Source organism: Pristiophorus japonicus, chromosome 3, assembly GCF_044704955.1.
Source record: "Pristiophorus japonicus isolate sPriJap1 chromosome 3, sPriJap1.hap1, whole genome shotgun sequence".
NCBI classification, from domain to species: Eukaryota; Metazoa; Chordata; class Chondrichthyes; family Pristiophoridae; genus Pristiophorus; species Pristiophorus japonicus.
Window position 1 is genome coordinate 329844932 of NC_091979.1, and position 21971 is coordinate 329866902.

The 21971-nt window shown below is 43.8% G+C and overlaps 1 pseudogene; it reads right to left on the reverse strand.

The window, feature by feature from the left end:
* LOC139260404 (zinc finger protein 850-like) overlaps positions 1-21971 on the reverse strand; it is a 563299-nt pseudogene that overhangs the window by 415038 nt on the left and 126290 nt on the right.

Here is a 21971-nt window from a genome sequence, read left to right on the forward strand (position 1 = left end):
GAACTAGTAAAATAAGGTGCAATTTTCACTCATAGTATAAAACTTAAACGTATGGTTTCATTCTCGGCAATCTGTAATGTACGCCTTCAAAGTCAATGGCAAAACATCGCGAGTGGTGTCAAACGGGCTGGCGATTCGTAATTACTGGTTTAACAAGATCGGATTCCATTGCATTGGTCCCATCCCATCCCTGTCACACGATCAGGCAATGTGAAATCTTGTCTCTGTCCAGATCACATGGTTCATTTCCTGTTACTGGGTCACCGTGGGGTTTATTTGACAGTTCCCTCTCCTTTCCGTTTGCATTGAATACTTTGTACTGTGGGAAGAAATTACTTGGATTATTTTAGCGGTTAATTCCACAGTTTGCTGTGGTGGCTCAATTTAAAAGTCCGGGGTAACTGGGTCAGTTTGATCTGATGGAATAATTCGGGATGAAATGATGACTTTGATCTGAGGGATCAATTCCCTGTGATTGGTCACTTTGATCTGCTAGATGAGTTATGGGATACTGTGTCAGTTTAATCTGATGGAATACTTCGGGGTGGATGGTCAGCTTGAAATCATAGAAACAAAGATATGACAACTACATGTGCAGGAAGTGTATCCGGCTGCAGCACTTGACAGACCACATTGCAGGAATGGAGCTGCGCGTGGATTTATTCTGGAGCATCCGTGATGCTGAGGATGTTGTGAATAGCACGTTTAGTGCGTTGGCCATACCACAGGTAAAGGGTACACAGCCAGATAGGGAATGAGTGACCAACAGAAAGAGCAGTGGAAGGAATGCAGTGCAGGGGTCCCCTGCGGTCATCCCCATGAAAAACAGATACACCGCTTTGGGTACTGTTCAGAGGGATGACTCATCAGGGGAGAGCAGCAGCAGCCACGTTCATGGCACCATGGGTGGCTTTGCTGCACATGAGGGCAGGAAAAAGAGTGGGAGAGGTATAGTGGTGGGGGATTCCATTGTAAGGGGAATAGATAGATGTTTCTGCGGCCGCAATCGCTACTCTAGGATGGTGTGTTGCCTCCCTGGTGCAAGGGTCAAGGATGTCTCGGAACGGGTGCAGGACATTTTGAAGGGGGAGGGTGAACAGCCAGTTGTCATGCTGCATATAGGTACCAACGATATATGTAAAAGAACGGTATGATGTACTACAAGACGAATTTAGGGAGCTAGGAGCTAAATTAAATATTAGGTCCTCAAAAGTAGTAATCTCAGGATCGCTACCAGTGCCACATGCTAGTCAGAGTAGGAATCGCAGGATAGCTCAGATGAATACGTGGCTTGAGGAGTGGTGCAGCAGGGAGGGATTCAAATTCCTGGGACATTGGAATTGTTTCAGGGGGAGGTGGGACCAGTATAAACCGGACGGTCTGCACTTGGGCAGGACCAGAAACAATGTCCTGGGGGAGTTTTTGCTAGTTGTGTTGGTGGGGGGGCGGGGGGTGTTAACCTAATATGGCAGGGGGATGGGAAGCTGTGCAGGGAGACACAGGGAAGTAGAATGGGGGCAGAAGCAAAAGATCGAAAGAAGAAAAGTAAAAGTGGAGGGTATGGAAACCCAAGGCAAAAAGCAAAAAAGGACACATTATAGTAAAATTCTAAAAGGGCAAAGTGTGTTTAAAAAAAAACAAGCCTGAAGGCTCTGTGCCTCAAGGCGAGGAGTATTCGTAATAATATGGAAGAATTAACTGCGCAGATAGCAGTCAATGGATATGATGTAATTGGCATCACGGCGACATGACTCCAGGGTGACTAAGGCTGGGAACTCAACATCCAAGGGTATTCAACATTCAGGAAGGGTAGACAGAAAGGAAAAGGAGGTGGGGTGGCGTTGCTGGTTAAAGAGGAAATTAACGCAATATTAAGGAAGGATATTAGCTTGGATGATGTGGAATCAGTATGGGTGGAGCTACGGAATAACAAAGGGGAGAAAACGCTACTGGGAGTTATGTACAGAAAACCAAATGGTGGTAGTGAGGTTGGGGAAAGCATCCAACAAGACATTAGGGATGCGTACAGCAATTATTAGTAGCGACTTCAATCTACATATTGATTGAGCTAACCAAACTAGTAGCAATGCGGTGGAGGAGGATTTCCTGGAATGTATTATGGATGATTTTCTAGACCATATGTCGAGGAACCAACTAGAGGGCTGGCCATCCTGGACAGGGTGATATGTAATGAGAAAGGACTAATTAGCAATCTTATTGTGCGAGGCCCCTTGGGGAAGAGTGACCATAATATGATAGAATTCCTTATTAAGATGGAGAGTGACCGTTAATTCACAGACTAGGGTCCTGAAGAGAAGGAAAGGTAACTTCGATGGTTTGAGATGTGAATTGGCTAGAATAGACTGGCGAGTGATACTTAAAGTGTTGACGGTCGATAGACAATGGCAAAAATTTAAAGATCACATGGATAAACTTCAACAATTGTACTTGCCTGTCTGGAGTAAAAATAAAACGGGGAAGGTGGCTCAACCGTGGCTAACAAGGGAAATTAAGGATGGTGTTAAATTCAAAGAAGAGGCACATAAATTGGCCAGAAAAAGCAGCAAACCTGAGGACCTGGAGAATGTTATAATTCAGCAGAGGAGGACAAAGGGTTTAATTAGGAGGGAGGAAATAATGTATGAGAGGAAGCTTGCTGGGAACTTAAAAACTGACTGCAAATACTTCTGTAAATATGTGAAGAGAAAAAGATTAGTGAAGACAAACGTAGGTCCCTTGCAGTCAGACTCAGGTGACTTTATAATGGGAAACAAAGAAATGGCGGACCAGTTAAACAAATACCTTGGGTCTGTCTTCACGAATAATCTTCCAAAAATAAAGGGGACCGAGGGTCTAGTGATAAGGAGGAACTGAAGGAAATCCTTATTAGGTGGTAAATTGTGTTAGGGAAATTGACGGGATTTAAGGCTGATAAATCCCCGGGATCGGATAGTCTGCATGCCAGAGTACTTCAGGAAGTGGCCCTAGAAATAGTGGATGCATTGGTGATCATTTTCCAACAGTCTATCGAATCTGGATCAGTTCCTATGGACTGGAGTGTAGCTAATGTAACACTACTTTTTAAGAAAGGAAGGAGAGAGAAAATGGATAATTATAGACCGGTTAGCCTGACATCAGTGGTGGAGAAAGTGTTGGAATCAATTATTAAAGATGAAATACATCGCATTTGAAAGCAGTGACATAGTCTGTCCAAGTCAGCAGGGATTTATGAAAGGGAAATTATGCTTGAAAAATCTTCTAGAATTTATTGAGGATGTAACTGGTAGAGTGGACAAGGGACAGCCAGTGAATGTGTTGCATTTGGACTTTCAAAAGGCTTTTCACAAGGTTCCACACAAGAGATTGGTGTGCAAAATTAAAGAACATGGTATTCGGGGTATTGTACTGACACGGATAGAGAAACATAGAAACATAGAAACATACACATAGAAAATAGATGCAGGAGTAGGCCATTCGTCCCTTCGAGACTGCACCATTATTCAATAAGATCATGGCTGAACATTCACCTCAGTACCCTTTCCTGCTTTCTCTCCATACCCCTTGATCGCTTTAGCCATAAGGGCCATATCTAACTCCCTCTTGAATATATCCAATGAACTGACACCAACAATTCTCTGCGGTAGGGAATTCCACATGACAACAATTATCTGAATGAAGAAGATTATCCTCATCTCAGTCCTAACTGGCTTACCCCTTATCCTTAAGCTATATCCCCTGGTTCTGGACTTCCCCAACATCGCGAACATTCTTCCTGCATCTAACCTGTCCAGTCCCATCCGAATTTTATATGTTTCTTTGAGATCCCCTCTCATCCTTCTAAGCTCCAGTGAATACAGGCCCAGTCGATCCAGTCTCTCCTCACATGTCAGTCCTGCCATCACGGAAATCAGTCTGGTGAACCTTCACTGCCCTTCCTCAATAGCAAGAATGTCCTTCCTTCGATTAGGAGACCAAAACTGAACACAATATTCCAGGTGAGGCCTCACCAAGGCCCTGTACAACTGCAGTAAGACCTCCCTGCTCCTATACTCAAATCCCCTTGGTATGAAGGCCAACATACCATTTGCCTTCTTCACCGCCTGCTGTACTTGCATGGCAACTTTCAATGACTGTTGTACCATGACATCCAGATCTCGTTGCACCTCCCCTTTTCCTAATCTGCCGCCATTCAGATAATATTGTGCCATTGTGTTTTTGGATAACCTCACATTTATCCACATTATACTGCATCTGCCACTCATTTGCTCATCACCTAACCTGTCCATGTCACCCTGCAGCCTTTTAGCATCCTCCTCACAGCTCACACAGCCTCGGAGCTTAGTGTCATCTGCAAACTTGGAGACATTACACTCAATTCCCTCATCCAAATCATTAATCTATATTGTAAAGAGCTGGGGTCCCAGCACTGAGCCCTGCGGCACCCCACGTGTCACTGCCTGCCATTCTGAAAAGGACCCATTTATCGTGACTCTCTGCTTCCTATCTGCCAACCAGTTCTCTATTCACATCATTACATCACCCCCAATACAGTGTGCTTTAATTTTGCGCAGCAATCTCTTGTCTGGGACCTTGTCAAAAGCCTTTTGAAAGTCCAGATGCACCACATCCACTGGTTCTTCCTTGTCCACTCCACAGTTACATCCTCAAAAATTTAAGAAGATTTGTCCAGCAGGATTTCCCTTTCATAAATCCATGCTGACCTGGACTGATCCCGTCAATGCTTTCCAAATCTGCTGCTATTTCATCTTTAATAATTGATTCCAACATTTTCCCCACTACTGATGTCAGGCTAACCGGTCTATAATTACCCGTTTTCTCTCGCCCTCCTTTCTGAAAAAGTGGTGTTACATTATCCACTCTCCAGTCCATAGGAACCGATCCAGAATCGATAGACTGTTGGAAAATGATCACAAATGCATCCAACATTTTTAGGGCTACTTCCTTAAGTACTCTGGGATGCAGACTATCAGGTCCCGAGGAATTATCGGCCTTCAATCCCATCAATTTCCCTGACACAATTTCCTGCCTAATAAGGATTTCCTTCAGTTCTTCCTTCTCACTATACCCTCAGTCCCTCAGTGTTTGTGGAAGATTATTTGTTTCTTCCTTCGTGAAAAAGAACCAAAGTATTTGTTTAACTGGTCCGCCATTTCTTTGTTCCCCATTGCAAATTCACCTGAATCTGACTGCAAGGGACCTACGTTTGTTTTCACTAATATTTTTCTCTTCACATATCTATCGAAGTTTTACAGTCAGTTTTTATGTTCCAAGCAAGCTTCCTCTCATACTCTATTTTCCCCCTCCTAATTAAACCAGTTGTCCTCCTCTGCTGTATCATAAAATTCTCCCAGTCCTCAGTTTTGCTGCTTCTCTGGCCAATTTATTTGCCTCTGCCTTGGATTTAACACTATTCTTAATTTCCCTTGTTAGCCACAGTTGAGCTACCCTCCCCGTTTTATTTTTACTTCAGACAGGTAGGTACAATTATTGAAGCTCATCGATATGATCTTTAAAGGTTTGCCATTGCCTATCCACCATCAACCCTTTAAGTATCACTCACCAGTCTATTCTAGCCAATTAATGTCTCATACCATCGAAGTTACCTTTCCTAAAATTCAGAACCCTGGTCTCTGATTTAACTGTGTTAGTCTCCATCGTAATAAAGAACTCTACCATATTATGGTCACTCTTCCCCAAGAGGCCTCGACAAGAAGTTTGCTAATTAGTCCATTCTCATTACACATCACCCAGCCTAGGATGGCCCGCAATCTAGTTGGCTCCATGATGCTGAGGATGACGTGAATAGCATGGTTAGTGAGTTGGTCTTACCGCAGGTAAAGGGTACACAGCCAGATATGGAATGGGTGACCAACAGGAACAGCAGTGGAAGGAAGGTAGTGCAGGGGTCCCCTGTGGTCATCCCCCTGCAAAACAGATACACCACTTCAGGGGAAGGCAGCAGCAGCCAAGTTCATGGCACCGTGGGTGGCTCTGCTGTACAGGTGGCAAGGAAAATGAGTGGGAGAGCGATAGTGATAGGGGATTCAATTGTAAGGGGAATAGATAGACGTTTCTGCGGCCGCAACCGAGACTCCAGGATGGTATGTTGCCTCCCAGATGCAAGGGTCCAGGATGTCTCGGAGCGGGTGCAGGGCATTCTGAAAAGGGAGGGTGAACAGCCAGTTGTCGTGATGCAAATAGATACCAACGATATGGGTAAAAAATGGGATGAGGTCCTACAAGACGAATGTAGGGAGCTAGAAGCTAAATTAAAAAGTCGGACCTCAAAAGTAGTAATCTCAGGATTGGTACCAGTGCCACGTATGAGTCAGATTAGGAATCGCAGGATAGCTCAGATCAATACGTGGCTTGAGGAGTGGTGCAGAAGGGAGGGATTCAAATTCTTGGGACATTGGAACCTGGGGGAGGTGGGAGCAGTACAAACCGGATGGTCTGCACCTGGGCAGGACCGGAACCAATGTCCTAGGGGGAGTGTTTGCTAGTGCTGTTGGGGAGGAGTTAAACGAATATGGCAGGGGGATGGGAACCTATGCAGGGAGACAGCGTGAAGTATAATGGGGGCAGAAGCAAAAGATAGAAAGAAGAAAAGTAAAAGTGGAGGGCGGAGAAACCTAAGGCAAAAAGCAAAATGGGCCACATGACAACAAAATTCCAAAGGGGCAAAGCGTGTTAGAAAGACAAGCCTGGGGGCTTTGTGCCTCAATGAGAGGAGTATTCGGAATAAGTTGGATGAATTAACTGCGCAGATAGCAGTTAATGGGTATGATGTAATTGGCATCATGGAGACATGGCTCCAGGGTGACCAAGGCTAGGAACTCAACACCCTGGGGTATTCAACATTTCGGAAGGATAGACAGAAAGGAAAAGGAGGTGGCGTGGTATTGCTGGTTTAAGAGGAAATTAATGCAATAGTTGGAAAGAACATTAGCTTGGATGTTGTGGAATCGGTATGGGTGGAGCTACGGAATACCAAGGGGCAGAAAACGCTGTTGGGAGTTGTGTACAGACCACCAAACAGTAGTAGTAAGGTTGCAGACAGCAACAAACAAGAAATTAGGGATGCATGCAATAACGGTACAGCAGTTATCATGGGTGACTTTAATCTGCATATTGATTGGGCTAACCAAACTGTTAGCAATGCGGTGGAGGAGGATTTCCTGGAGTGTATTAGGTATGGTTTTCCATACCAGTATGTCGGGGAACCAACTAGCATGCTGGCCATGCTAGACTGGGTAATGTGTAATGAGAAAGGACTAATTGGCAATCATTTTGTGCGAGGCCCCTTGGGGAAGAGTGACCATAATATGGTAGAATTCTTTACTAAGATGGAGAGTGACACAGTTAATTCAGAAACTAGGGTCCTGAACTTAAGGAAAGGTAACTTCGATGGTGTGAGGCGTGGATTGGCTAGAATAGACTGGCAAATGATACTTAAAGGGTTGACGATGGATAGGCAATGGCAAACATTTAAAGATCACATGGATGAACTTCAGCAATTGTACATCCCTGTCTGGAGTAAAAATAAAACGGGGAAGGTGGCTCAACCGTGGCTAACAAGGGAAATTAAGGATAGTGTTAGATCCAAGGAAGAGACATATAAATTGGCCAGAAAAAGCAACAAACCTGAGGACTGGGAGAAATTTAGAATTCAGCAGAGCAGGTCAAAGGTTATAATTATGAGGGGGAAAATAGAGTACAAGAAGAAGCTTGCCGGGAATATAAAAACTGACTGCAAAAGCTTCTATAGATATGTGAAGAGAAAAAGATTAGTGACGACAAACGAAGGTCCCTTTCAGTCGGATACAGGTGAATTTATAATGGGGAACAAAGAAATGGCAGACCAATTGAACAAATACTTTGGTTCTGTCTTCATGAAGGAAGACACAAATAAACTTCAAGAAATACTAGGGCACCGAGGGTCCAGTGAGAAGGAGGAACTGAAGGATATCCTTATTAGGTGGGAATTGTGTTTAGGAAATTCATGGGATTGGAGGCCGATAAATCCCCGGGGCCTGATAGTCTGCATCCCAGAGTACTTAAGGAAGTGGTCCTAGAAATAGTGGATGCATTGTTGATCATTTTCCAACAGTCTATCGACTCAGGATCAGTTCCTATGGACTGGAGGGTAGCTAATGTAACACCATTTTTTAAAAAGGGAGGGAGAGAGAAAACGGGTAATCATAGACCGGTTAGCCTGACATCAGTAGTGGGGAAAATATTGGAATCAATTATTAAGGATGAAATAGCAGCGCATTTGGAAAGCAGTGACAGGACCGTTCCAAGTCAGCATGGATTTATGAAGGGGAAATCATGTTTGACAAATCTTCTGGAATTTTTTGAGGATGTAACTAGTAGAGTGGACAACGGAGAACTAGTGGATGTGGTGTATTTGGACTTTCAAAAAACTTTTGACAAGGTCTCACACAAGAGATTGGTATTCAAAATGAAAGCACAATGTATTGGGGTTAATATACTGACGTGGATAGAAATCTGGTTGACAGACAGGAAGCAGAGAGTCGGGATAAACGGGTCCTTTTCAGAATGGCAGGCAGTGACTAGTGGAGTGCCGCAGGGCTCAGTGCTGGGACCCCAGCTCTTTACAATATACATCGTGTATTTGGATGAAGGTATTGAGTGTAACATCTCCAAGTTTGCAGATGACACTAAACTGGGTGGCGGTGTGAGCTGTGAGGGGGACGCTAAGAGGTTGCAGGTTGACTTGGATATGTTAGATGAGTGGGCAAATGCATGGCAGATGCAGTATAATGTGGATAAATGTGAGGTTATCCACAGTGGGGGCAAAAACACGAAGACAGAATATTATCTGAATGGCGGCAGATTAGGAAAAGGGCAGGTGCAACGAGACCTGGGTGTCTTGGTTTATCAGTCATTAAAGTTAGCACACAGATACGGCAGCAGGTGAAGAAGGCAAATGGTATGTTAGCCTGCATAGCTAGGGGATTTGAGTATAGGAGCAGGGAGGTCTTACTGCAGTTGTACAGGGCCCTGGTGAGGCGTCAGCTGGAATATTGTGTTCAGTTTTGATCTCCTAATCTGAGGAAGGACGTTCTTGCTATTGAGGGAGTGCAGCGAAGGTTCAACAGACTGATTCCCACGATGGCAGGACTGACATATGAGGAGAGATTGGATCAACTGGGCCTTTATACATTGGAGTTTAGAAGGATGAGCGGGTATCTCAGAGAAACATTTCAGATCTGACGGGACGATACAGTTTAGATGCGGGTAGAATGTTCCCGATGTTGGGGAAGTCCAGAAGCAGGGGACACAGTCTTAGGATAAGGGGTAGGCCATTTAGGACTGAGATGAGGAGAAACTTCTTCACTCAGAGAGTTGTTAACCTGTGGACTTCCCTGCCGCAGAAAGTTGTTGATGCCAGTTCATTGGATATATTCAAGAGGGAGTTAGATATGGCCCTTACCGCTAAGGAGATCAAGGGGTATGGATAGAAAGCAGGAAATGGGTACTGAGGGAATCAGCCATGATCTACTTGAATAGTGGTGCAGGCTCAAAGTGCCGAATGGCCTATTCCTGCACGTATTTTCTATGTTTCTATGTTTCTATCTTTCGACATATTGGTCTAGAAATCCAACCCTAATACACTCCAGGAAATCCTCCTTCATCGCATTGCTACCAGTTTGGTTAGCCCAATCAATATGTAGATTAAATTCGCCCATGATAAATGCTGTAGCTTTATTGCACACATCCCTAATTTCTTGTTTGATGCTGTCCACAACCTCACTATTACTGTTTGGTGGTCTGTACACAACTCCCACTGGCATTTTCTGCCCTTTGGTATTCCGTAGCACCACCCATACCGATTCCACATCATCCAAGCTAATGTGCTTCCTTACTATTGTATTAATTTCCTCTTTAACCAGCATCGCCATACCACCTCCTTTTCCTTTCTGTCTATCCTTCCTAAATGTTGAATACCCCTGGATGTTGAGTTCTCAGACTTGGTCACCCTGGAGCCATGTCTCTGTGATGCCAATTACATCATATCCGCTAACTGCTATCTGCGCAGTTAATTCGTCCACCTTATTCTGAATATTTCTCGCATTGAGGCACAGAGCCTTCAGGCTTGCCTTTTTAATACACTTTGCCCCTTTAGAATCTTTCTGTAATGTAGTCCTTTTTGCTTTTTGCCATGGGTTTCTCTGCCCTCCATTTTTACTTTTCTTCTTTCTATATTTTGCTTCTGCCCTCATTCTACTTCTCTCTGTCTCCCTGCAAAGCTTCCCATCCCCCTGCCATATTAGTTTAACTCCTCCCCAACAGCACTGGCAAACACTCCCCTTAGGACATTGGCTCCGGTCCTGCCCAGAAGCAGACCATCCAGTTTGTACTGGTCCCACCTCCCGCAGAACGGGTTCCAATGTCCCAGGAATTTGAATCCCTCCCTTCTGCATCACTCCTCATGCCACGTATTCATCTGAGCTGGTTGGCAGACAGGAAGCAGAGAGTCGGGATAAACGGGTCCTTTTGAGAATGGCAGGCAGTGACTAGTGGGGTGCCGCAGGGCTCAGTGCTCGGACTCCAGCTATTTATAATATACATTAATCATTTAGAAGAAGGAATTGAGTGCAATATCTCCAAGTTTGCAGATGACCCTAAGCTGGCTGCCAGTGTGAGCTGTGAGAGGGACGCTAAGAGGCTGCAGGGTGACTTGGACAGGTTAGATGAGTGGGCAAATGCATGGCAGATGCAGTGGATAAATGTGAGGTTATCCACTTTGGTGGCAAAAATACAAAGGCAGAATATTATCTGAATGGCGGCAGATTAGGAAAAGTGGAGAGGCAACAAAACCTGGGTGTCATGGTGCATCAGTCATTGAAAGTAGGCATGCAGATACAGCAAGCAGTGAAGAAGTCAAATGGTATGTTGGCCTTCATAACGAGTGAAATTGTGCATAGGAGCAGGGAGGTCTTACTGCAGTTGTACAGGGCCTTAGTGAGGACTCACCTGGAATATTGTGTTCAGCTTTGGTCTCCTAATTTGAGGAAGTACATTCTTGCTATTGAGGGAGTGCAGCGAAGATTCACCAGACTGATTCCCGGGATGGCAGGACTGCCATATGAGGAAAGATTGGATTGACTGGGCCTGTATTCTCTGGAGTTTAGAAGGATGAGAGGGGATCTCATAGAAACATATAAAATTCTGACGGGACTGGACAGGTTAGATGCAGGAAGAATGTTCCCGATGTTGTGGAAGTCCAGAACCAGGGGTCACAGTCTAAGAATAAGGGGTAAGCCATTTAGGACCGAGATGAGGAGAAACATCTTCACTCAGAGAGTTGTTAACCTGTGGAATTCTCTACTGTAGAGATTTGTTGATGCCAGTTCATTGGATATATTCAAGATAGAGTTATATGTGGCCCTTATGGCTGAGGCGTTCAAGGGGTAAGGAGAGAAAGCAGGAAAGGGGTAATGAGGGAATGTTCAGCCATGATCTTATTGAATGGTGTTGCAGGCTCGAAGGGCCGAATGGCCTACTCCTGCACATATTTTCTATGCTTCTATGTTTCTATATTTACAGCTTGGAAGGATACATTTCGGCCCATCGTGCTCACGATGGATGACAAATAGCTATCCAGCCTCATGCAATTTTCCAGCTATTGGTCCTTAGCCCTGTATGTTATGGCACTTTAAGTACACATCCACATATATTCTAAATTTGGTGAAGGTTTCTGCCTCTACCACCCTTTCAAGCAGTGAGTTCCAGATCCCCAGCACCCTCTTGGTGAAGAAATATCCCCTCATATCTCCTCTAAAGCTCCCCCAATAATGTTCAATCTATCATGCCTGGTTGCTGAACCCTCTGCAATGGGAAACAGGTCCTACCTATCCACTCTATCCAGCCCCTCATAATTTTATACACTTCAATCATGTCTCCCCTTAGCCTCCTCTCTTCCACGCCTCTCCAATATTTCCTCAGAGCCAATATCCTCCAGTCCACGCAACATTCTCGTAAACCTGCACCCTTTCCAATGCAATCACGTCATTCCTTTAAAGTGTTAAAGAGAACTGGACACAGTACTCTAGCAGCGACCTAACGAGTGTATTATACAGTTCAAGCATAATGTCCTTGCTCTTGTATTCTATACCTCGACTTATAAAGGCAAGTATTCCATAAGCCATTTTTACCACCTTATCTACTGGGCCTGCTATCTTTAGGGGTCAGTCGTATCACTTAATGAGTATTCTCTTGCGTTGTTAGACCTCCCCAAATGCATTACTTCACACTTATCCAGATTGAATTCCATTTGCCACTGTCCTGCCCACCTGACCAGTATATTGATATCTTCCTGCAGTTCGCAGCTTTCTTCTTCATTATCAACCATACAGCTTATTTTAGTGTCATAGAAACATAGAAACATAGAAAATAGATGCAGGAGTAGGCCATTCGGCCCTTTGAGCCTGCACGATCATTCAATAAGATCATGGTTCATCATTCCCTCAGTACCCCTTTCCTGCTTTTCTCCATACCCCTTGATCCCCTTAGCCATAAGGGCCATATCTAACTCCCTCTTGAATATATCCAATGAACTGGCATCAACAACTCTCTGCGGCAGGGAATTCCACAGGTTAACAACTCCCTGATATGAAGAAATTTCGCCTCATCTCGGTCCTAAATGGCCTACCTCTTATCCTAAGACTGTGTCCCCTGGTTCTGGACTTCCCCAACATCGGGAACATTATTTCCGCATCTAGCCTGTCCAGGCCCGTCAGAATCTTATATGTTTCTATGAGATCCCCTCTCATCCTTCTAAACTCCAGTGAATAAAGGCCCAGTTGATCCAGTCTCTCCTCATATGACAGTCCAGCCATCCCTGGAATCAGTCTGGTGAACCTTCGCTGTACTCCCTCAATAGCAAGAACATTCTTCATCAGATTTGGAGACCAAAACCGAACACAATCTTCCAGGTGAGTTCTCACTAAAGCCCTGTACAACTGCAGTAAGACTTCCCTGCTCCTATACTCAAATCCCCTAGCTATGAAGGCCAACATACCATTTGCCTTCTTCACCGCCTGCTGTACCTGCATGCCAACTTTCAATAACTGGTGAACCATGACACCCAGGTCTTGTTGCACCTCCCCTTTTCCTAATCTGCCACCAGTCAGATAATATTCTGCCTTCGTATTTTTGCCACCAAAGTGGATAACCTCACTTTTATCCACATTATACTGCATCTGCCACTCATTTGCCCACTCACCTAACCTGTCCAAATCACCCTGCAGCCGCCTCTTAGCAGGCTCCTCACAGCTCACACCGCCACCCAGTTTAGTGTTATCTGCAAACTTGGAGATATTACACTCAATTCCTTCATCTAAATCGTAAATGTATATTTTAAAGAGCTGGGGTCCCAGCACTGAGCCCTGCGGCACTCCACTAGTCACTGCCTGCCATTCTGAAAAGGACCCGTTTATCCCGACTCTCTGCTTCCTGTCTGCCAACCAGATCTCTGTCCACGTCAGTACAATACCCCCAATACCATGCGCTTTGATTTTGCACAGGACATTGTCAAAAGCCTTTTGAAAGTCTAAATACACCACATCCACTGGTTCTCCCTTGCCCACTCTGCTAATTCCAGAAGATTTGTCAAGCATGATTTCCCTTACATAAATCCATGCTGACTTGGACCGATCCTGTCACTGCTTTCCAGATGCGCTGCTATTTCATCCTTAATGATTGATTCCAACATTTTCCCCACTACTGATGTCACGCTAACCGGTCTATAATTACCCGTTTTCTCTCTTCCCCCCTTTTTAAAAAGTGGTGCTACATTAGCTACCCTCCAGTCCATAGGAACTAATGCAGAGTCGATAGACAGTTGGAAAATTATCACCAATATATCCACTATTTCTAGGGCCACTTCCTTAAGTACTCTGGGATGTAGACTATCAGGCCATGGAGATTTATCAGCCTTCGATCCCATCAATTTCCCTAACACAATTTCCCACCTAATAAGGATATCCTTCAGTTCCTCCTTCTCACTAGACCCACTGTCCCCTAGTACATTCGGAAGGTTATTTGTGTCTTACTTCGTGAAGACAGAACCGAAGTATTTGTTCAATTAGTTTGCCATTTCTTTGTTCCCCATTATAAATTCACCTGAATCCGATTGCAAGGGACCTACGTTTGTCTTCACAAACATTTGCTCTTCATATCTGCAAACTTCTTAATCATAACCCCAACATTTAATCTGAGCCATTAATATATACTACCAAAAACAAGGTACACAGCACTTAGCCCTGTGGAACGCCATTGGATACAGCCTTACATTCACAAAAACACACATCAACCATTACGCTTTCCTTCCTGCCTCTGAGCCAATTTTGGATCCAACTTGCCGTTTTGCCTGGATCCTATGGGCTACTACTTTTGTAAGCATTCTTCCATGTGTGACCTTACAAAAAGCTTTGCTAAAATACACTGCATCATATGCACTGCTCTCAACAACCTCCTCGAAAAATTCAATTAAGTTATTCAGACACGACCGTCTCTTGACAAATGCATGCTGATTGTCCTTGATTTATCCATGTTTTTCCAAATGAAGATGTATCATATCCATCAGGATTTCTTCCAATAATTTTACCACCAGGGAAATTAGTCTGACTGGCCTGTAATTACTCGGACTATCGCTTTCTCCTTTTTATTTAAAAAGGTAAAACATTAGTCGTCCTCCAGTCCTCAAATGCACCTGTGGCCAGAGAGCTTTAGAAAAGGATGGTCAGAGCCTCTGCTATTTCCTCTTCTGCTTCTTTTAGCAGCCTGGGATACATTTCATCCTGTCCTGGGGATTTATCCACTTTCAAAGCTGCTAAGCCCCTTACTACATCCTCTCTCACTCCAATTGTCTCGTCTATTATTGCACACTCCTCCTCCCTTATTCCAAAGTCTGCCTCCACAGACAAATTCCCTAATATCTCTAATAGTTGGATCCAAAATTAGCTCGGAGGCAGGAAGGAAAGGATAATCTCTAATAGTACCTAATCTTTCTCTGGTTATCCTATTGCTCTCAGTGTATTTATAAACCATCTTTGTGTCAACTTGATCTGATTGATTATTTCGGAATGAATGGGTCTGTTTGATCTGATGGATTATTTCGGAATGAACGGGTCAGTTTGATCTGATCGATTAGTTCCGAGTGAATGGGTCAGTTCGATCTGATGGATTAATGCGGAGTGAATTGAAAAGAACTGTGGCCCCGACATGATTTGAACACACATCCCCACAATTATCAGGCAGTGCATTTTGGTGAACGTCAAACCGCTCTGTTCTTGTTCATCAGAGGAAGAGAAGTCATGGACGTGAGTCAGACGCTACAACGTTTTATTAAAGGCACAAATACAAGTCACAATTACCTCCAAATCATTTCACTGTGAAATTCTTCCATTTTAACTTGAAAGCAACATAAAAGTTAACAGAGACTACAAGCCTAACATGAAGCTCCAAATCACAACCCTGAGTTTAAGCGTCTCATGCTCCACCGTCTGAGCTGGTCGGGCTTGCTTAAGATATGCGTCCCTGTCGCTAATCGCAGGCAATCGCCTGTTGGCTCCGCCCCAAGGGTTGAACTTGTACAATTTCCTGGTGTTGCCGATTCTGTCTGTTTATCTGGCTGTGTTCCATCTGTGTGTGGCCACCTGCGCGTTGATTTTGAACGAATACCTGTGTTTGTGTCTTGTCACATGAAATAAATGAGGACACCAGGCACTTCACTGCCTGACACTGGGTAAACAGTGAGACTGATTTAGAGCAAGGATCTGGTTATTGTGAAACAGCGAAGAAAATATCGATTCCGGAAGAACAACATCAAAAAGAACCATGAACCCGACGTGATTTTTAGGCCACGCCTGTATTCATAAAGCCAAGCACATTATTTCAATGGTTCCTTGATGTAGTCGTTATCACGTTCGTTTAACACGCGAAAACCCCTGGCTCGAAACCGGTGGCGAGCTTTTGAAAGTATGTCCAATTAAATATTCGAAAAATGGAATGATTCACGTTTGTGGTTCAAATTTAATAATGTACAGTTTCTCGCAACCATGTTATATTTCCTGTTTCTCTGTACAGTTCTGCACACACTCAAACTCTGCACCGCGTGTCTCACTCCCTCCCGTTTCCAGCCTTGACGGTGCGGAAAGCCCCTCTCAAAGCTGCACATTCCGGCTCCTGTCAGTTGAGTTGTGAGAGATTTTTAAAGAATCCTGCAGCACCGGCTCGCTTCACAACAGCAGATCAAAGCCGCAAATTAACCCATCGATTATTCGCTCTTCCCCAGCTCCACAGATACTGCCTGAGCTGCTGAGTGTTCCCTTCATTTTTTATTTTTATTGAAGACACAAACAGGTATACTTTCAAAATCAACCTGCAGGTGGCCACACAAGGATTAAATAGAGGCAAAGAGACAGAGACATGTGGACACACCGCGAAATAGACAAGCGATATTGTCAAGGACTGAAAGCGCTTTGAAAGCGCTAAAGAAAATTGGCTCTGTTCTATCAGACACTGGGGAAACAGTGAGACAGACTTTCAAGCAAGGCTCTTGTCATTGTGATACAGCAAATAAAATATAAATTCCGGAAGAATAATATAAAAAAAAAATGCGACCCCGACGTGATTTGAATAAGCAACTTCTGATTTCAGTCCGGCGCGCTACTGCTGCACCACGAGTTGATGGATATTTACATATAGGAAGGTTTCTCAAACACAGTTTTACTTATCCTGCATTCGTGCAATGAAAGGACTTTAAAATCCCTGCAGACTCCCATTGGGGTTCAGAGAGCATTAGAAGCAGCGCTCACCTGTAACTCACACCCGCTTTCATTACCTGCTGCCAGTGGACTGCAGCAAGTTCAGTTACACGCTGTGTCACTGCACAATTTCAGCTGTGACTCTAAGTTAACTATGTTTAAAACTATCACAGGAGCTGTAAGCAATGTTCCCTGGTAGTCCAGTGGTTAGGGTTGGGCTCTCTTACTGATGTGGCCTTGGTTCGTTTCCCACTCAGAAAATCATTTTTACAGAGTAGTTGACAAAAAAAAATCAAGTCTGTGACGTACGCAATAATTGTTTCATTCATCATTAATTCACCCACAACATATGTTGTACACGGAAGGAAATCCTAACATGTTTTTCGGGACTCTGTCCAATATTAATAACGTTTTATACAACTGTAGAATCAACAGCAAAACAGGGCATTCGGCCCATAGCACCTAATATATAGCCCAGAATATATGAGTAAGGAAGTCTTGCTACAATTGTAGAGGGCCTTGGTGAGACCACACCTGGAGTACTGGGCACAGTGTTAGTCTCTTAATCTAGCAAGCATAAAATTACCTTGGAGGAGTTGCAACGGAGGTTCACTAAATTGATTTGTGGGATGAAAAGGCTATCTTCTGATGAAAGAATTTGTAAAATATGCCTATACTCTCTACGTTTAAAAGAATGAGAGGTGATCTCATTTAAACATACAATATTCTGAAGGGGTAGATGCTGAGACATTGTTTCCACTGGCTGGAGTGTCTAGAAATAGGGGTCACAGTCTCCAGATAATGGGATAATGGGAAGGCAATTTAAGACAGAGATGAGGCGAAATGTCTTCACTCAGAGGGTTGTAAATCTTTGGAATTCTCTGCTCCAGAGAATTATGGTTGCTGCTTCTCTGAATGGATTCAAGGCTGAGATAGATAGATTTTTGGAGTCAAGAGGAATCAAGGGATATGAAGATAGGGTGAATTATTTTCGTCAACCGTTTTTGTTGTTTTCACAATAAACATAATTAATTAACCAATAATCTTCTTTTGCACAATGAAACAAGTGCTAGCTGAGGGAGAGTCGATACATTAATAATTTGTCTGTGCTCTGCATGTTTGTAATGTAGACACATTTACTGCTGATCCAAAGAGAAGGTGGGAAAGGACGTTGTGAGGAGGATGCAAACAACCTGTAAAGTGATAAACATAGGCTAAGTGAGTGAGCGAAAAATTGGCAGATGCAGTATAATGGTGGAAATATGAGGTTACCCACTTTGGTAGGAAAAACAAAAAACAAATTATTATTTAAATGGGGAGAGATTACAAAATGCTGTGGAGCAGAGGGATCTGGGAGTCCTTTTGTATAAGAACATAAGAAGATAAGAAATAGGAACAGGAGTAGGCCATACGTCCCCTCGAGCCTGCTCCACCATTCAAAAAGCTCCATTTCCCCGCCCGCTCCCCATAACCCCTTATCCCCATATCGTTTTAAAAGTTGTCTATTTTTGTCTTACATTTATTCAATGTCCCAGCTTTCACAGCTCTCTGAGGCAGCGAATTCCACATCCATACATCCCTCTGAGAGAAGAAATTTCTACTCATCTCTGTTTTAAATGGGCGGCCCCTTATTCTAAGTTCATGTCCTCTCGTTCCATTCTCCACCATCAGTGGAAACAGCCTTTATGCATTCACCTTGTCAAGCCCCCTAATAATCTTACACGTTTTGATAAGATCGCCTCTCATTATTCTTAATTACAATGAGTAGAGGCCCAACCTACTCAACCTTTCCTCATAATTCAACCCCCTCATCCTAGGAAGCAACCTAGTGAACCTTCTCGGAATTGCCTCCAAAGCAAGTATATCATTTCGTAAATATGGAAAACAAAACTGGACGCAGTATTTCAGGTGTGGCCTAACCAATACTTTATATAGCTGTCGCAAGGCTTTCCTGCTTTTATACTCCATCCCTTTTGCAATAAAGGCCACGATACCATTGCCTTCCTGATTACAAAAATGTAGCATGCAGGTTCAGCAAGTAATTCGGAAGGCAAATGTAATGTTGGCCTTTATTTTAAGGGGGGTGGAATATAAAAGTATGAAAATCCTGCTACAACTGTACAGGGCACAGGTGAGACCACACCCGGATTACTGCGTTCAGTTTTGCTCTCCACATTTCCGGAGGGATATGCTTGAATTGGGGACATTTCACAGAAGGTTCACAAGGTTGTCTTATGAAGAAAGGTTGAACGGGTTGGAGACTCGACCGATTGGAGATAAAAAGAGTGAGGATTTTTTCGCTCAGAATGTCGTGAATCTTTGGATTTCTACCCCAGAGAGCTGTGGAGGCTGAGAGTCATTGAATATATTTAAGGTGGAGGAAGACAGATTTTTGAACAATACGGGAGTCAAGGGTTATGCAGAGCGGGCAGGGAATTGGAGTTGAGGCCAAGATCAGATCTGCTATGATCTCATAGAATAGCGGAACAGGCTCGAGGGGCTAAATGGCCTCCTCCTGTTCCTATGTTCCGCTGTGTAAGGTCTGCGAAACAAAGGGAGATGCTATGAGGAAACATAAACTAAATGATATTGTTTTAAACATAGAAACATAGAAACATAGAAAATAGGTGCAGGAGCAGGCCATTCGGTCCTTCGAGCCTGCATCACTATTCAATATGATCATGGCTGATCATGCAACTGCAGTACCCCACTCCCACCTTCTCCCCATACCCCCTGATCCCCTTAGCTGTAAGGGCCACATCTAACTCCCTCTTGAATATATCCTACGAATTGGCATCAACAACTCTCTGTGGTAGAGAATTCCACAGGTTCACCACTCTCTGGGAGAAGAAGTTTCTCCTCATCGCAGTCCAATATTGTTTACCCCTTATCCTTAGACTGTGACCTCTGGTTCTGGACTTCGCCAACATCGAGAACATTCTTCCTGCATCTAACCTGTCCAGACCCATCATAAATGTATATGTTTTTATGAGATCACCTCTCATTCTCCTAAATTCCAGTGAGTATAAGCCTAGCCAATCCAATCTTTCTTTAAATGCCAGTCCTGCCATCCCTGGAATTAGTCTGGTGAACCTTCGCTGCATTCCCTCAATAGCAAGCATGTCCTTCATCAGATTAGGAGATCAAAATTGCACACAATACACAAGGTGTGGTCAAACGAAGGCTCTGTGCAACTGCAGTAAGTCCTCCCAACTCCTATACTCAAATCCTCTCGCTATGAAGGTCAGCATGCCACTTGCTTTGTTACTGCCTGCTGTACCTGCATGCCTACTTTCAGTGACTGATGTACCATGACACCCAGGTCTCATTGCACCTCCCCTTTTACTAATCTGTTACCATTCAGATAATAATCTGCCTTCCTGTTTTGCCTCCAAAGTGGATGACCTCACATTTATCCACATTACATTCCATCTGCCACGTATTTGCCCATTCAACTAACCTGCCCAAGTGACCCTGCAGCCTCTTAGATTCCTCCTCACAACTCACACTGCCATCCAGCTTAGTGTCATCTGCAAACTTGAAGATATTACATTCAATTCCTTCGTCTAAATCATTAATGTATATTGTAAATAACCCTGGTCGCAGCACTGAATCTTGCGGCACCCCACTAGTCACTGCCTGCCATTCTGAAAAGGACCCCTTACTTCCATTCTTTGCTTCCTGTCTGCCAACCAGTTCTCTATCCACGTCAAAACATTATCCCAATAACATGTGCCTTAATTTTCTATACAAATCTCTTGTGTGGGACCTTGTCAAAAGCCTTTTGAAAGTCCAAATAGACAACATCCAGTGGTTCTCCCTTGTCCATTCTACTAGTTACATCCTCAAAAAACTCTAGAAGATTTGTCAAGCATGACTTCCCTTTCATAAATCCATGCTGACTTGGACCGATCCTGTCACTGCTTTCCAACTGTGGTGCTATTACATTTTTAATAGTTGATTCCAGCATTTTCCCCAGCACCAATGTCAGGCTAACCGGACTATTATTCCCTGCTTTCTCTCTCCCTCCTTTATTAAAAAGTGGGGGTTCATTAGCTGCCCTCCAATCCATAGATACTGATCCAGATTCCAAGGAGTTTTGCAAAATGACCACCAATGCATCTATTATTTCTAGGGCCACTTCCTTAAATACTCTGTGATGCTGACTATCAGGCTCTGCGGATTTATCGGCCTTCAGTCCCATCAGAATCCCTAACAGCATTTCCTGACTAATAAGGATTTCCATTAGTTCCTCCTTCCCGCTAGACCATCGGTTCCCGAGTATTTTCGGGAGGTTATGCGTGTCTTCCTTATAGAAGACAGAACCAAAGTATTTGTTCAATTGGTCTGCCATTTCTTTGTTCCCCCTCATTATTTCACCTGAGTCTGACTGCAAGTGACCTACATTTCTCTTCGCTAATCATTTTCTCTTCACGTATCAATTGAAGCTTTTGCAGTCAGTTTTTATGTTTCTGGCTAGCTAACTTTAATACTCTATTTCCCCCCTCCTAATTAAACCCTTTGTCGTTCTCTGCTGAATTCTATATTTCTCCCAGCCCTCAGGTTTGCTGCTTTTTCTGGACAATTTATTTGTCTCTTCCTTGGATTTAACACTTTTCCTAATTTCCCAGGTTAGCCATAGTTGAGCCACCTTCCTCGTTTTATTTTTACGCCATACAGGGATGTACAATTATTGAAGTTCATCCATGTGATATTTAAAGGTCTGCCATTGTCTATCCACCGTTAAGCTTTTAAGTATCATTCGCCAGTCTACCCGAGCCAAATCCCGTCTCATACCATCGAAGTTACCTTTCTTTAAGGTCAGGACCCTAGTCTCTGAATTAACTGCGTCATTCTCCATCTTAATGAAGAATTCTACAATATTATGGTCAATCTTCCCCAAGGGGCCTCGCACAATAAGATTGCCAATTATTCCTCTATCATTACACAAGACCCAGTCTAGGATGGCCTGCTCTGTAGTTGGTTTCTTGGCATATGCGTCTAGATAACCATCCCTTATATACGCCAGGAAATCCTCCTCCACAGTATTGCTACCAGTTTGGTGAGCCCAATCTATATGTTGATTAAAGTCACCCATGATAACTGCTGGACCTTTATTGCATGCATCCCTAAGTTCCTGTTTGATGCCAT